The sequence below is a fragment of the Accipiter gentilis genome, chromosome 29 (genome assembly GCF_929443795.1).
Source record: "Accipiter gentilis chromosome 29, bAccGen1.1, whole genome shotgun sequence".
NCBI lineage: Eukaryota > Metazoa > Chordata > Aves > Accipitriformes > Accipitridae > Astur > Astur gentilis.
In genome coordinates, this window is record NC_064908.1 from 19,980,913 (window position 1) to 19,997,210 (window position 16,298).

The 16,298-nt window shown below is 44.7% G+C and overlaps 1 protein-coding gene across 1 annotated transcript in view; it reads left to right on the forward strand.

The window, feature by feature from the left end:
• The first annotated feature begins 287 nt into the window (after positions 1 to 287).
• NEK6 (NIMA related kinase 6) overlaps positions 288 to 16,298 on the forward strand; it is a 152,211-nt gene continuing 136,200 nt past the window's right edge. Inside the window, exon 1 of the mRNA XM_049831638.1 lies at positions 288 to 308. The gene's annotated coding sequence lies outside the window, so the exon portion shown is untranslated. The remainder of the gene's footprint in view (positions 309 to 16,298) is intronic.

Sequence of the window (16,298 nt, forward strand, 5' to 3'; positions counted from 1 at the left end):
TCAACTAACATGTGCTGCAAAAATAGTGGAGTCATTAGTCACTTCCAGAGGTGTACAGCTCTGCCTCCCCAGCACGCCATGGAGACCCGCCCAGTCTTGACCTCATGGTAGGGAGGGAGTCAAAGAGTTGGAGAGAAATGATAGATGCAGGCCTTTGCTTTGCTGGCGTGAGTTCATTCACAGCTTTGTTCAGCAGAGGCAGAGGGACTTCATGAATGAAAGCGTGGCTGGTGCAATGATGCTGAAAAGGCTGTGCAGAAAACTGCTTTTGCATCCAGCACATAGAACTCAAGAAGGGCTGTGGCTTGGTGAGCAGAATGTGCATTTTCCTGTTGGCTATTGTTTAATTAGGCTGTTGCTGATGCTGACACTGTGTGTATTTTCTTTGCTCTATCTCCTTTCCTTCTTTATTATTTCCTACTTTGGTTTGATGTTGTTGGTATATAAAATTTAAAGAGCTCTAAATTTTTTTAAAGGCCCCTAAAGGGAGCGGTGCTTTTTTGTGTTAAAGTCATTACATGAACACCTGTGAACTGTTGAGTTTAATTGGGCTACAGCTGTTGGGGAGCGAGCGGGGATTTATTGGTTTGATTGGCTGTCTTCAGATTGCGGTGTATTGTCATGCATTGCCCTTCTAACTTGTCTCTTTAAACCGAAGCACATGTGCATATCAGGTAGTTATAGGGACTAGGATCTGAGGGATGAGGCTGTCAAAGCAGAGTGGATCCTGTGGCCATGTGAGGATGCAAAGGCAGCCAGCAGAGAGCATGGGAAAGCTGTGTCAGCTGGGCGAGCACCAGCTGGCCATGGCCAGCCAGCCAGCCTGCTCCGCAGCTCTCGTGGGGTGTGCTAAGCTCACAGAGACATTTCTGAGCAGTGACTGATCGTGCCACGGGGTTCCTGGGCAGTGCTGAAGAGGAAAGGATGCTTTGTAGCATGAAAGCAAGATCCTGTCTGGAACTTCACATGTCTGCATGGACAGCAGCGCAGGTCACATAAAAACCATCTCTATTAAGGAAGCAGCCACTGGGAAAGACAACAATAAACCAGGACACCTCTGGGTGAACAAGACCTCTTGCTAAGAAGTTGGATCTCATGTACAGCTAGCTAGTCACTTCAGCTCTGGAGAGTTGTCGTGGTTTAACCCCAGTCGGCAACTAAGCACCACGCAGCTGCTCACTCACTTCCCCCCACCCAGTGGGATGGGGGAGAGAATCAGGAAAAAAAAAAAGTAAAACTTGTGGGTTAAGAACAGTTTCATAGGACAGAAAGGAAGAAAATAGTAACGATAATAGTAACAATAATAAAATGACAATAATAATAATAAAAGAATTGGAATATACAAAACAAGTGATGCACAATGCAATTGCTCACCACTCGCTGACTGATGCCCAGTTAGTTCCTGAGCAATGATCCACACACCCCAGGCCAACTTCTGCCAGTTTGTATACTGGGCATCATGTCACATGGTATGGAATACCCTGTTGGCCAGTTTGGATCAGCTGTCCTGGCTGTGTCCCCTCCCAATTTCTTGTGCCCCTCCAGCCTTCCTGCTAGCTGGGCATGAGAAGCTGAAAAATCCTTGACTTGATATAAACGCTACTTAGCAACAACTGAAAACATCAGTGTGTTATCAACATTATTGTCATACTAAATCCAAAACATAACACTACACCAGCTACTAGAAAGAAAATTAACTCTATCCCAGCCAAAACCAGGACAAAAGTATAAAGGCTCCATATGTATAGCAGAGATAGGGAGGAACAATGAGGAAACCTCCACAATACCACTGACAGCTCAGTGGTGATTGAGTACCACAGAGGCAGCCTGTGTTTAGTTTGTTCTTCCCTACAGAACTTGGCCTTGTGAAGAGCACCTCTCTCCTCTCCCTGAGGGTGCTTGGGGTGGGGAGGATGACACAGGGCAGCCAGAGCCCAGCTGCGCTCTGCTCAGGACCGCAGAGGAGGCAGCTGCTGGCATCTCCATGCTGGAGAAGGCTGGGTGCACTGCTCACCCAGCTGGGTGGCACCATCGGCCGTGGTATTGGAGAACCTTCTGTCCTCTGGGAGAGCCCACCAGGCAGTTAGTGCCTGTGCCCATTCCCTGCATATGGGAGTGCTTCTCAGGTGAACAGTTTAATGAGCTGAGAGGATGCTCCTGCTCTCTCTACAAATCTTCTGTAGCTTGCACTTTTGTGCAAGTGTCCAGACCCTCGTGGGGCTCAGTGGGACCCCAGTTACCAGCGCATGCCTGTGCTCTGTTGTTCTGAGTCATTTTACTGTGTGTGTCTGTGAAGGATATGGACAGAGATGTCTTTTTACTGTGCCTCAGGCTAGGGGGAAGGGTAAGAAAATTCCTTTTGATTCCTTTTTTTTCTGTTGTTTTCACACCATTAGGAAATAATTAACCTCCTTAGTGAAAGCATGTCTCCTTTTCACCTGAGTAGGAAAACCTTAAAATATACATACAATATTTTTAACACTAAGCTTAAATTATGCAGTTGCTGCATTTTGATGATAAATATGCAGATGAGAAGATTTCTGCCTCTTTTATCTTGTGGTTCTAACTCTGTCTAAAAACAGATTGTCGCAGTCACCCTAATTCTGAGAAAAACAGCCTTTTGTGCATTGAAAAGCCAAAACAAGCAAGTCTGATGATCAGATCTTCTCTTCCTAGCTGGCATATGTCTGCCATGCTAGTGAAGGAATCACTTATTTTTTGTGGTGACGGCAGTTGGTGCCATCAATTCCTGTCAGCTGGGAAAAGGGATGGGAAGCCAAATTCACATACACTGGTGATTAATTCTGGAAGCTCACATGAAGAAAGACACTGTGAATACCACTGGAAAGCTCTGAGATTGCCCATTCTGCTGCAGTGCAGATATATTCTATCCAGATGTGATTAGATAATTCTTGTCTTTCTGCATCCTGGGGACGGCCCTCAGTGGGAATCCACTCAGATGGGCTCTGGACTGTAGGTGTCTAGGACATGCCAACATAAGATGGGTGGATTGCAGGTGTTGAGGAAGTCTGTAGAACTCGATCAGCAGCAGACCTCATTCTGCATCTGTGCTTACCTCTTTCCTTCAGTTTTGAAGGTGACACATTCATTGGAGGCCATGACTGCTTTGGGCAGTTTGAGGAGGGGGGTGGCCTGCTGCTCTGTCTGGAGAAGGCAGGGCATTTGAGAAATTGCCTGGTGCTCCCACCAGTTCTTCTCCCCCTTGTTTCTCTCTTGCTCTCATATACACATACATACAATCATTTTGTCTCCAAAGCATAATTGCCTATTGCCCTGGCTGTTGCAAATAGTCTGCCACATTGACCATTGTGCCCTTTACAGTGTTTGCTGAATACATGAGTTCAGGAAACAACGGTCCTATGGGAGTCAGGCTAGCCTCTCAGTCACAAAGAGACAATAAAACCTTGTGCTTGCCTAGCAATCCAGAGCTTGTGTCTGCCAAGCAGCTCTTGAGCTTTGGTTAAAAGTAATGACAGATGATTCCAGAGTTCATCTCTTCAGGCAGAGGTTTTGAACAAGCTGCTACTGCTTCTGAACATACAGTTGTGCCTGCACTGTCCAAAGTCTGGGTACCTGGGGTCTTCTTGCTCACCTGCTTTCTGAAACAGCCATCATTAAAAGATCTGCTTTTTCTAAATTTTGTCCTTCTTCTGACTGCAGCATTTGAAAGCTCACTGCCTCTGAAATGCATGTTCCAAAACTCTGGAATTCTGGATCATTACTGAGCACAGAAGTACATGGAAGCAGTTTCTGGTCAGACAGATGCTGTGGTTTTATGCTTTTTGGTCTTTCTGGACTTAATAGCATCCTTCCTGGTGCTAATGATCACAACCAAGAGCAAGTTGCTATGTTTGTCATCATCCATTTGCCTTTTCTTGAGTGAACTCTTGTTGTTACTGGCTGTTCTTGGACTGGCCGCTCACACCAGCGCTGAGCTGTGAGCTGGAGGCAGCTGCAGGGGGTGATGGTGGCAGGGCTGACAGTTGTACCTTCACTGCATGATGTTGAGCACAGGCCATAGCAGATAATGCCTGGAAGAGCCAAACAATCATGTACAACCTCCCCCCTCCCCATCCAGTATATTCACTGCACGTCTGACAGATTTTAAATGAGGGTAGGAAATTTGGCAAAGCATAATTAACAATACTGAGCAGATCTGGAGTTTAAGGGTCCTAGCTCCTAATCCTCTCCTTCGACCACTGTATAGCCTGATGCATTTCTCTGGACACCTGTCAGATTAGTGCTGAAAACACTACTTCAAACCTTACGTTTAATCAATCAGTTAGTGGAGAAGCTACAAAGTTTGGACATACCAGACTTTACATAGAAGATGGCCTCTGGTGAAAGCTACTTGGCCTTGAATTACCTCTACAGAAAAAAACCCTGTAAAATAGCAGTCTTCCGAGTGAACAGTATTAAATCAAAGAACTGTAAAACCAAATAACACTGTCTGCAAGGATTGTGAAACTTTGTTCCCAGACAGTGTAACTTCTCATTTGACCTGTACGTATTCCACAGTCAAACATGAAGGGCTTTGGACTCTTAATACCATCTGTGGGAATGTGATCCCTTGGCTAGTTTGCAGCTGTTCAGCACTCTCTCAAGATACACTGGAATTTCTAAGTTCAATTGAACTAGGCAGTGAAAATAAGTGTGAAGGGTTTTAATATCGATCTATGAAGATTATAGTGTTCATAGGCAAATAAACACTCTTGTGCTATGTTTTCTTGCACAAAGGGCACAGCGTAACATGCTTTTATTTTAGGCTGAGGAAAACTGTAGTGAGAAAGAACAGAAGGCAAGTCCCCATGACAGCATCGTGTGTGTGTGTCTGCGCATGCATGTCTGTTGGTCATTTGGAAATGGTTGCAGACCACTCTGAAAACAAAAGTTGTTGAGCTCTGCACACAGGAGACTTCTTACAAACATACAGATGGAAAACAACGGGCACTTGCAGCTTGGGCTGCATAAGCTGTACAGACTCACACCTTAAGACATCTAAAAATATATTTTCTGATCTCCTCACCCCCCCCACCCCCCCACCCCCATTTTAGGCTGTTGGGTAATGAGAGTGAGTCAGCCACATTAGGGCTTCTATTCATCCTATTTCATTGTACTTAAGCAGGCAATAGCTACTGGAATTGTACAGCCCATCTCTGCACTAACTCAATAGCACTGCTTATTTCTCCATCTATTTTTAAAGCCTGTGCAAAAGTAAACCTGCTGGGGTTGTACATTAGTTTTCTTTTCACTCCATAAGCTGTTCCTTTCCCAAGAAGCCCAGCACCTTGCTGCTAATCGGCTCACATATACAGTATAGAGTAGAACTGTAGGAGATCCTGTAGAGAATCTGCCATTAGTTTTTTATGGTTTTCTAGTATTTTCTTGATTAAAGAGTTCTGTCAGAAGACCAGTGGTCCTAGAAGCATCTTTTCTCAGGGGCCTGTGAATAGTAATTCCTCTTCTTAGCACCCGGATCTGGTATCTCCTTTTCTGTATCATGAGCCCTGCATGTTTAGCACATTGCAAGTTCTGTTTGAATTGAATTGGTATTTCTGCAGCTGCATCATGTGATCATCAACATTAAAGTGGTTGTTCTAGGATTAATAGTTCTTTCTCTACCTTTTGGACTGTAGCTTCCTTTTCCAGGAGGGGCAGGAAATCACATCCTGTGCTTTACATTCGCAGCCTTGGCTCCTTCCCAAAAGAGAGCAGAATTTAGTGCTGCTGATGCTTGCAGCTTGGTAAGATTGTTCAGAGAAATAGAAAATGTGCTGTCCCCCAGTGGGAGCGGGTTTGAGTCCCTGTGATCACAGGAGAAGTGGCATTTCGATTGAGCTCTGCTGACTCCAGCGTAGCAGTGTCTCCTGGAGCAGGGATGGTGTTTCCTAAATTTCAGTTAGTGCAGAGTGCAGCCAGCTGGGTCATGGTCAGGGGTATGGCTCTCATATGGCCCTATCCAGACAGAAATATATGTGCATGTGCTGCACAATGCAGGTGCAGAAAGTGCAGTGCTGCCAATCAAATGCGCTGTGCCTCTGCAGTGAGCTTACTACAGTGTCTGCTGGTGCAGGATTTCTGGATGGCAAGAGCCTGTTTGGAGTTGAGAAAATCTGCAGATAGTGGGGCTGCCTGTCAGACTGGGTTATACATATGCATTAGCATCCTTCTGACACTAAGCTTGACATGTATTCATGTCTCGTTGGCCTCCAAAGTTGAAACTGAGAACTGAAGAGGCTCCTCTTGGTATTCAGAGCTCAAGAGATTGTGAATGTTTCTTCACTCTCACCATTGCTACTTGTCATGTAAGTGAGGCCCCACAGGCTCCTCCAGTGAAGCATCAAGGACACAAACTCTCCCCTTGTGAAGCACACGATGTCTCTGTACAGCACAGTCTCTGCCTTTCCAAGTGGCTGCTTCCTAGTTCTCTCTGCTTTTCTCAAAATTTCCTGTTGACACAAGCCTTTATCTCAGTGGTTATGGATGAGCTAGATATTCTGTGTTTGTTTGGCAGCCTGATAGTGTGGTATGAGATAGCTCCTTCACTGTTCCTGGGATCATCTGAAGTAACTTTCTGCTCCAAACCAAGATGCTGTTTTCTGTGCACATCTGCAACTGGTCTCGTTGCTACACACTCTGTGTAGCAGGCTGCTGGAGAGAAGGGACAGCACTGCAGAGGGAACACAGCCTTGTTGGTACTAGACAGAGAGGCTGAGATGATAGTTGTTGGGTGCAGAGGGAAGCCATTTAATGGCTCCATCCCTGGCAGGAGCCCACATCATGGGCCTGTCTGTGCTGTCATGCCTCTGTCACATGGCCACCACATGGGAATGTGGAAGAGGTCTCCTTCACTGAATTCACTGTGGAATCACATGCAGTGCCAGTTTTGGCTGTTCATCATGTTGGGGTTTTAGACTGGGCTGTGGATTCTTGAAACTTGGACTCCCAACCAGGGATCAAAGGGTTGTATTTTAACTATCATTTAATTTTGATCAACGCTTCATCTTGTATTTGCTTTTTATTTTTAGCGGCACCAATGTTCATTTGATTAATTGTCCTCAGTATTGGGAACAATCCATAGTGGGATGGAGGGGGAGCAGAAGTAGATAGGAAGTCATGATGGAACTCCAGGCTGTGCAGTTTGTCAGCAGAATAACGGTGAGGTAAGCGTTGTTCCCTGTGCTTTGGCCAATGAGTGACCCTGTCTCTCTCCAGCCTCAGTGGATGGTTTGAAAATTCGTTGCTGGTTATCCTTATCTAAATCTCTTTGACATCTAGATTTTGACCTGAGATAGCCCCACTGCAGTATGACCACCTAGCACTGTCTTTGCTATGGACTGCTTCGAATGTGACACCTCCTGTTCTCACAGTGCTCCAGTGGAGCGGGCTCCAATGCTCACAAAAGTGTTCCTTGAAAGTAGAAGAGCTGCAAGGATGAGAAACCTAAAAATCAGAGAGCTTAGTGAGAGACCATGTAAGGAACTTACTGAAAGGCTGTGTGCCCTTTGCAAAACAGAATAGAGCACACAGAACACTACAAAGAGCCGGGCTTTTGGATGCCGGTGTGTGCTTTTAGTTTAACCTGATGAAATGCAACAGGATAGAGAGGAAATGAAAGAGTTTGTACAAACTATAGGGGCAACATATGGCAGACTGGGGATGGGGAGACCTTGGAGAGCAGTTTGTGGCCGCAAAGATACTCAGCCTGTTTTACAGCACAGCTGCTCAGAACAAAAGGGTCTGTCTGGATCGCTCGTGTGTTAGCGAATGTTGGTGACAGGAAGTTTGGAAAATGTCTAAAATATTGCTCATTAAATGGGCAAGTGCAGTGCTCAGGTTTGAAACATACTGATCAAATATGTTGGTCATAACGGTCACGCTTATGAGATGTGTCAACAATTTAAAGGAGTGGGTGTGAAAGCAGGGAAACAGCAGAACCAGAATAGAAAAAGGGAGCAATGTGTTGTTGCTTAAGGTTGCACAGTACCCCTTCAGAAGAAATTTGTCCAGCTTGTGTAAATCTGTGGAATTGAAAAAGGCAGAACAGAGAGGGTATATATGGATGAGCCATATGAATGGACCTCAGAGTACCTCAGTTTGGATTCTTGGAAAGTGGGTCAATGAAAATATCTTTTTCTGGAGCTGAGGTTCACAGTTGCAAGGAGCAGATGGTTATTGTGAGATCTATGAGCAAGAGACAGATACACCATGACTTTGGTGATCCACAGATCTAATGGAGTTACTGTAATTCAGAACTGGTGGTGCAAAATTTATTGATAAGTTGCATAAAGTGTAATCTAGGAAATGAGTTCTTCTGTTGAATGGCTCTGCACAAATAAAACCAGGGACCAGTAGGATCCACCATATTTATATAATTAGGCTGAATTTGCTGAGGGACATGAAATAGTATTGTCAGGCAAGGCAAATATTTTCAGTAATGCTTGCAGGATTGTGAGTTTATTCTTTCCTGACATTCCTAAAGTAATTGTGGATGAAAGGAGTATTTGAGTCTGGGTACACAGCGCTGCTGCTACTTTGAGTGCAGCAAACAACCCTATTATTGGGGAAAATGAACTTCTGAAATTGGTGTAAAAAATGGAAATTGTTTTGATCAACTCTTTGTTATAGTCACACAAGGGAAGTTAACTGCCTGAGAGTTTGTCTTGCCCTGTGCAGTAGCATGGTAAAATCACTGGTGATTTGTACATTAGGACACTAAATAAAAATGTATCTATTTCCTATTATTCTCTAAGGGATGTTTCCCCTTGTGGCTAAATGATAAGTTTAGAGCTTTCTGTAAAATTACCATCACATTGCTGCCCTTGTATTTTTACAGATGCATAGCAATTTTGAACATTCAGTCTCTCTGAATGTGGAGGCAGGCAGCCGCCCTCAGCATCTTTGCGGAAATTTTGGCTCAGTGTGACCCAGCTTTTTTGCAGGATCCATGCACATAACAGTGCCCATTGCCGTGACTCCAGCTCCTGGAAAGGACTCCTACTTAGAAAAATTATCAGCATGTAATGAGTGAGGACTGCTTTACCCAGACTAGCTTTGATCTTTGCTCAAGAACTGATTCAGGATAATAACAGGCTGACATAAAATACAAATGGCCACTTTGCAAGACAAAGATGATTGCTTGTGTAGAGCTTTGGCTCCCATGCAATTCATTTCTTTTCATAGACATGCAGCTAATATGTAAGAGTAATTTGCAAGATATTTCTAATTTACATAGTGGCCCCACCTTTCCTGCAGCCCACACTGAAAAAGCTAGATTGGCTGGAGGCTTACAATGATGATAGCAATGAATAATACATAATCTGCAATCTGGGCTCCTTTAGCCGTGTTATTTGCAGGCTGCAGTTTTTTTCTGGCTTAAGCAATATGTTTTTTTAGTGGATGTGTTGGAATTCTGTTTTGTCCCTTCTGCCATAACTGTGCCTGGGATGTTTGGAACTGCACATTAACACCATGGGATGTTTGGAACTGCACGTTAACACCAGGAGATGGTTTACGCAGTTGAAAGCACACATTTTATGGCTCATCTTTGTGTAGTATAGTGATGGGACAGAAATACACAAAGAAACTGAACCTGGTGAAGGAACTAGCAGTGTTTGGTGTGTGTTGTGTGTGTCATCCCCCCCCCCCCGTTGGCTTTTTGCACCCTTGATTTTACAGCATTTGAGGAGTCTGTTACGGTCAGTATTCAGTTTTGACTGTGAGTTTGCCATCTAGTGGCTACTATGTTTTGTTAATAAGTCCGCATAAGCCCCTTGTTAAAACTGGCTGTGTTTTAGGTTCTCCTGTTGCTCACACTGGACAGGAGACAATGCCCTGACTTCATCTTCTGCTGTGCTGGGTAGCTCACAGCTCCGCTGTCCGTTGACTTAGCAGCCATCTGACATTTAAGCTTTGCTTAAAGGTGAAACATGCTGTCAGGCCAAAGAGGTCCCAGGCTGAAGTCTGGAGTTTGGAAGCATTTGTGTTAGGTTCAGCCCTCTAGAAATAGGAGCCGCTCCATAAACAGTCCTGCTGTGCAAGGGCTGCAGCACTGAGGTTTTCCTCCTGGTCTTTGCACTTTCCTTAAGCTGAACCAAATTCTCCACATTGTACATATTCAGCAGGTTATGGTTCAAGTTATTTTTCTCTGTTTTGACCTGGCTTTGTGAATGAGAGTAGAGCTCTTGTGTTGCTGCCACTACCTAAGTTTCCTGCCCTAAGAAAATGCTTCTCAGGCTGGTGCTTTGGTATGCGCTTGTGCGTACACACAGGTGAGAAAGACCCTATCTCTAGTCCCTTCTTATGGGGGAGGTAACATGAGATTCTTTATTTGAAGCAGCCATTGCGGTGGAGATATCATCGCATAGTGTAGTGTATATAGTTGGGTGGGAATAGGGAGGAGCACATGGTGCAAAGAATTCGTGTTAATTTGGGTAGAAAAAAGAAAAGCATTGGAGCAATCTCCTCTGCCTCTTTCCCACCCCGGTTTTACAGGAGTTGCTCTTGCTTGTGTTTGCTGTCCCAGGTACTAGAAGAAATTAGGTGCTACTCTCTCCTGCATGCCTGCTTTGTGCCTGACTTTCTCTTCCATAATCTCATGTATGAATCAAAGCTTGCCTACAGGTGGTGACTGAGCCCAAAAAGGCTTATCACTACCAAGCAACCGGCTGCAATTATTTGTTTGTCCTCTGTAGCCAGCGTAGTTACTTATTGATATCTAATGTTTGTCTCACCATGTTATAATGAAAAGGAAGAGATAAAAGCCTCGTTCTTGCTTGAAGTGCCAAATTAGCTAAGAATGGTGACACTTTGCTACTGTTCTCTCCTGTGCTAAGATAGAAAGGCATAAACCATTGCTTTTTATAGGCAGGGGTATCTTGTTATCCTGGGACAAGGCTGTTTCTAATGCTTGAACTGTAAGCCAGAAGCATTTGAAATATTTACTAGACAGTTAAAATACAGGGGATGCTGCCTTGCCATATCAGGCATCACACCAGGAACCAGCATGAAGGAAACATTTCCTCCAGGGTAGCTGCAGTGGAGCCTAAAGCAAGCAGCAAGGCCGAGGGTTTGCTTTCGGAAGACTAGTCCTAAAGCACTTGTAAAATCTCCTGAAAGAACAAATACCTATCGTCTGATCTGAGGCAGCATGGGTTTTGTGGAGTAAGTATAGAGGCCCAATGGTCACCTCTGGGCACAGAGATCTCAGTGCCTCCTCTTGCCAGGAGCCTACACAGTGTGGTGCAGCAAATGCAATGTGAGGGGGCACTTCATCCCAGCATCTTCCAGGATAGGGAGGCAGGGGCTCCTCCAGTCTAAGACTCTGGACCTTCCCTCCTGGTTGTGCCTTTTCAGTAACAGTTGTGCTTTGGAGGATGAGAAAAGAACCTGCCGTGAACTACTAATTCACCCATTATGTTGGACAGCAGAATGACTGTTCAGGTGCCCTCAAAGTATCTGTCTTTGCCCAGACAGGTTGTGGCTGCCCCATCCCTGGCAGTGTTCAAGGCCAGGCTGGATGGGGCTTTGAGCAACCTGGTCTGGTGGAAGGTGTCCCTGCCCATGGCAGGGGGGTTGGAACTAGATGATCTTTAAGGTCCCTTCCAACCTAAACCATTCTATGACTCTATGATTCTATGATCATGAGACGGCTGCTTGAGAATTACTTGTAGGTGGGAGGGGGAACTTGCCAGTCTTCAGTCCACAGCAGGGCACAGATTTTTGGCTATATAGCTAATGTCTGTTCCTTTTAGAAACAGCATTAAGACAAGTATCCTTGAGATAATAACTTAGGCCATGTGCTTCCCTTTCCCTGCCTTCCCCTGCAGCAAAAAGAAACAGCTGTTGAAATATTTTTAGTTATAATCTGGTGGATGTGAAAAAGACCATTGTCTGTCCGTGCATTTTACTGTCTTTATGGTTATATTTGTGCCTGCAGCCGGACCACCTAGTTCTGGGAGCCCATCAGATGACAGCAAGGCAGGGCTGATGGCTGATCAGGGTTACCACTAAAGTAGGAGACTTCCAAGACATATTTAGCTCATGCAGGCGGTAGTAATGGGTGATTCAGGAAATGGCTTGGCCATTGCACGCAACTTCCCAGAACAGAAAGGACAAAGCCCCCCGAAAGCTACAACTGTGAGAGGTGGTGGAATCTGCACCCCATTCCAGTGGCACCCCTCTGTCCTGTCTTGTCCAGCCATTAAAGCTCTCATTGCAGAGGTGCCTACTTGTCCCTGGCAGTCTGGTTACACAAGTTTCTAGTTTGGGTCCTCCTGTAAATCAGGGTTTAAAACCCTCGGGGATTTTTTTGTGTGTGTGAGTGTGTGTTGTAAAATGATGTCCTCAGACATTCTAAGCAGACCACAGCATTTTGATGGAAGCCAGGGTTTGAATCAAAACCACCTCATTTCCCTCCAAACCCTGTCTTTCTGTCAGACTTGTCTGGATCCCATTAGAAATGTGTTAATCAGAGAAAAATGACATATGCATCTACTCTGAGGTACATATAAATTTAATGTGACATTGAGAGAGACCCAATGCTCCATTCTTCAGCAGAAGGCCTGTGGTCCTGCTGTAAATGCAGGGAGAGTTGAGATTCTCTTTAATTACCATGACTCTGGTGATAACCTCCAGCAATGGCTAGCATAGTTTCCTAGCCCTATAGCTGTCGCATTAGTGGTTGTTACGGTTCTTTTACTTGGCTTTGTTATGTGAAAACAATAGTTAATACTTCTGTTAGGAGGGAAAGCTTAACTTTTTTTTCCCCTGGCAAGAGGAAGAGTGATGTTGGAAAGAAGTTTTCTAAGCTGTTCCTAAAGTGTGGAATGGTCATGAACCAAGGACTGTTTGGTATAGAAGGCATCACCAGTTGGTACAATTACATGTAATACTTGAAATATTTTCTTCTAGGCGTCAAAGAACTGTCAGTCTTGAAAAGATATGCTTCTGTTCAGGGTTTTGGGTAGAGGCAGCAGTGAGAGCAGGAGGAAGGTTTGCTCTCTGACTTTGCCTAATTATTCCTGGGGCAGAACTGGTTTTGGGAAAAGGGGTCTCAAGTCAGGCTGTTATTGCTGGAAGAGGGCTCACTGGTGTCCTGTTGGTAGTGTGACTTAGTCCTACATTATTTGATGGGATTTTTTTCTTCCGGGTGCTGAAAGAAATGGATTTTTGAGCAATTTGAACTCTCTTTTTAGAAAAGATATTTCTAATCTTTGTGGTTATGCAAGAACTTTTTAAAATATAAAATGAATGCAGCCTAATGGATCAGAAACCAGAAAGCAAAGAAAGAGAAACCAAACTCTATCTTTCCCCTTTATCACATGATCTGTTTGGGGAGAAAGAATGAGTCATTATTTTTTAGCACATGAAATTGGCAACGCATGCTATGATTACCCCTGTTCCAAGCCTCCTTATATGCACAGATAAAACAAGCTACACTTAGCACTTGCCCAGGCTCTGTGGCGCTGATCTGTCCTCTACTGGGAGGGTGAAAACACTGGCAATTTTTTGGTGAGAGGTGGGAGAAGAGAACATGACCAGGAACTGCACTGGTTGTGGTGCTTGACCCTGGGGCTGGAGTTAGATGGACACTCCCCATCTGTGGAACAGTGCGAATCGCTCTGTATCGCCTCTGTGTGCCTACACATGCACACGCTGAACCCCATGGGCTGCTTGTGCTCATTTTTCAAGCCTCCTTCTCAATGTGTCTACCTATTTAAGAGTCAGTAACTTGGAAGAAATTTTAATGTTAGTAGTTTAAGACTCAGGTCCCTCATTTTAATTACTGTGTGTTAGTCAAAATTATCTTGCCTTCTGAGGCAGATAAAGTCAGAACAAAGACAGATACATGGGAAGAGCAAGCTTTTAAAGTTAGAGCGCAAGTCGTTAGTTCAGTATAAGCTCCCCCTAGAACTAAGAGATGGAAAAAACCTGCTGGGCTGGAAAGCGCTGTAGTTCATCAGGATAACTACACAGATGGTGAGAAGACAGAGGTGGAGGCTTCATATCTGCTCTGTTTACAGCCAGGGTCAGGAGCAGAATGTTTTTCCCTCTCCTTGGGGTTTAGTGGCTGTATAAGCTGCATGTACCTCACTTTCCTAGCAAGGGGCCCTGTTTGTCAAGGTGGCAGGAATCCTCGGAGGACCCTTTCTCGGACTCAGAGAAAGGTCCCAGCCAGCCCAGAGCTGAAGCAGCATTTTAGGTTGTAGTTTCCAGATTCATCAACTTCTGCTTTAATTCTTGGTGCTTACAGTTTTAACTTTTAAAACTCTGCCACTTCATGATCTCCACCTCTGAGATCCCTATTATCCCTGTTGTGCAATTACTGTGCATCAGAGTTGAATCTATTTTTACCCTCTTGTTTTTCCCTTCAGTTTGTAATGCCTCTGGGAGTGAGTTCTGGGAAGAATCTGCTTTGGTTTTAAGCTGTATGGTGCCGCCTCCTCTCCCATTATCACTCTCTGGTTTCAATGGCCCCATTGTGCTGTCTGTACTGGCACTTTGCTTGGTTTGAAGTGTGGGTAAGAAGTTGCTCCGTCCCTCTAGTTTTATTCTGTCACTCACAGCACTGACCTTCTACCCGGGAGCTCTTTGAATGGAGTGGCTATTTCTCCTGCCTCCACACCTGACAGCACTGGAAGTGGCAGGTACAAACTGCCACGAAGCTTTCCTGCAGTCCTGCCAATGCCTGCTCTCACATCGCTATGCCTGTGGCTGAGAGGAATCATGGATCCTGTGGATCCTGTGTCTTTAGTACTTTTCAGGACTTCTTCCTTGTGAAATTTTGGCTTCTGCCACTGATTGAGACACAACCCGAAAAAAATTCTGATGATGCAAAAAATGCTGGAAAGTAGAATTATTCTAATGTAATTACTTTCTGACTGCATTAAACCCTTTCCATTGTGCATTACTCAGGCTTTATTGAATCCCAGCCAATTTCCTTCAGCTTTGTCTCATTTCCCTTCAAAGTTGCCTTTTCTCAGCTCCAAGATATTTGTGTTGCTGCCCTTTCTGCAGACCCTCATCTGCATTTCAAACCTGGTGAGAGATTACCATCCCTGTATCTTAGGTATCTCTGTAGTCATTTAGTACACCTGGCTCACATCCAGCCCTTGGATGCAGAATTGTCTCTGATCTGGCTGACAGTGTAAAGCAGCTGCTCTCCTGTACTATCCCCAGGAGCACAGTCCCTTCCGTAAGTGTCCCGTTGTTTCCCAAATGAAGTAAAATCCCCCCGGACCACACTGCTTGCCCTGTTGACAGACCTCCCAAGTCTTTTCCCCTTCCTTTCCTTTTCTTGCCCAACTATCAATCGTGTTGTTTGGTCCTTTCTTCAGATGCTGAAAATCTGTGCCCATATGCTAGCTGCAGACGAGGGTAGTCACGTAAGTCACATGGCTGCGTGTGCTTGCTGGTGGGGCAGTGCGTGCACGGAGACAGGGCAGATTCTGAATCTTTGTATAATCAGCCAGTTGGATGCACTTTGGATGAATATTTAAGATCTTGACGTGAGCACTGGGCTAATGAATTGCAGTTCTAGCATTCACTGCAAAAGTGTCTCAAACATAATGGGGACAAAATTTGCTTAAAATTTGTTTTGAACATGTATGGCATTTTTCTCTTAGTTTACTCAGTTTTGGTTTTTCTGCATCTTATTTATTTTGGGCTGTGAAACTATAGTAGTTATTTTCTCTTTTTTTTTGTTTTGAATAAATTTCATTTTACTGTTCTGCAGACAGAATGATGCCACAGACTGTTTTCTTTACTTCCTGGAGACGTTATATTATTAATGCTTTCTAAAACGTTTACTTTTTATTGGTTTTATTTCTACAAAAGCTTGGACTTGAAGCCCACAGCCACCATTCAGAAGTGGGGTATTAATTGGACCAATGTGCACTATGTGGAAATCAAGAGTGGGATTAGATGGGAAGAGTTTTCAGTATACTCCTAGTGCACAAACCCTGCTAACCTCTTACAGTGCTGATCTCTTCCTGGATGTGTCCCTGGAAGAATTTATCTCAGCCTCCCTTGAAGCACCATTCCTGAGTTAGTCAGATCTGTGCCCCACATTCACGCTGTTTCAAATGGCAGCATCCCATCCCCCTGAAGTTGTCTTATAAAGCTATTCTCAATCTAGCAGCGTTAGCCCACGTGATGGGTGAATCCAGGTCAGAGAGCATGGTCCCTTCACATCTGCTCGATGCTTGCTGCTGACATTTTCATTCAGCCTGCCTGTACTGGGCAGCGATGGAGGTCTATAAAGGGGGGACAGAAAC